Here is a 1,141-nt window from a genome sequence, read left to right on the forward strand (position 1 = left end):
ATACACAATTATGCACTTATAGCGAAACCATTAACGATACTAACTAAGAAAAATATTGACTTTGTTTGGGGAGCTGATCAAGAAAATGCATTTCAAACATTAAAGGAAAAATTGGTCGAACGACCGATTTTAGCAGTATATGATTTCCAAGATGTTACAGAAATACACACAGATGCGTCAAAAATTGGATTACGCGGTATATTATTACAAATGAAGTTAGATAACACTTTACACCCCGTAATGTATTTTAGTCGGCAAACGACAAAGGAAGAGCAACGGTACTCTTCTTACGAATTGGAAACTCTCGCGGTCGTTGCCACATTAAGACAATTTAGAATTTATTTAATAGGACTTAATTTCAAAATCGTGGCTGACTGTAACTCATTACGAATGACATTTGCAAAGAAAGATTTAGTTCCACGTATAGGGAGATGGTGGATGCTTACACTTGAATTCGATTTTACGATTTTACGTCCTGGTTTAAAAATGCAACACGTAGACGCGCTCTTGCGAAACCCTGTAGAGACGGGCGAAGATAGTGTGGATTATGAAGCTTATACTATTAATATTTCGGAAGACGATTGGATCTTAACGGCTCAACCTAGAGACGAAAGATCAAAATATATAAATAATGTTCTATCTCGTGTTCCTTCTGACAATGAAGAGCGTGAAATTCACAAAAACTTTGTATTGAAAGAGGGTAAAATATATAGAAAAACTTCATTAGGACTAGCTTGGCTGGTACCAAAATTTGCACGACGTCAAGTCACTTCATATTGTCACGATTATATAGGTCATTATGGTTTTAATAAAACATTCGACACTATAGAAAAGCAGTATTGGTTCCCAAAAATGCGGAAATACGTCAAAAATTATATTACAGGTTGTTTACCATGTTATAATAAGGATGCAAGCACAAGGAAACCTGGGTTTTTACACCCTATACCAAAAATTAGTGAGCCAATGGACACTATTCATATCGATCACGTTGGACCATTTATCCCCAGTAAACGTAAAAATAATTATATAGTAGCAGCTATAGATAGTTTCACAAAATTTGTTTTTATTAAAGCAGTACAAAGTACAAAAGTACAACCGGTTATAAAGTTTTTAGATGACATATTTGACACTTTTGGTACTG

The sequence above is a fragment of the Agrilus planipennis genome, unplaced genomic scaffold (genome assembly GCF_000699045.2).
Source record: "Agrilus planipennis isolate EAB-ADULT unplaced genomic scaffold, Apla_2.0 scaffold113, whole genome shotgun sequence".
Taxonomy (NCBI): domain Eukaryota; kingdom Metazoa; phylum Arthropoda; class Insecta; order Coleoptera; family Buprestidae; genus Agrilus; species Agrilus planipennis.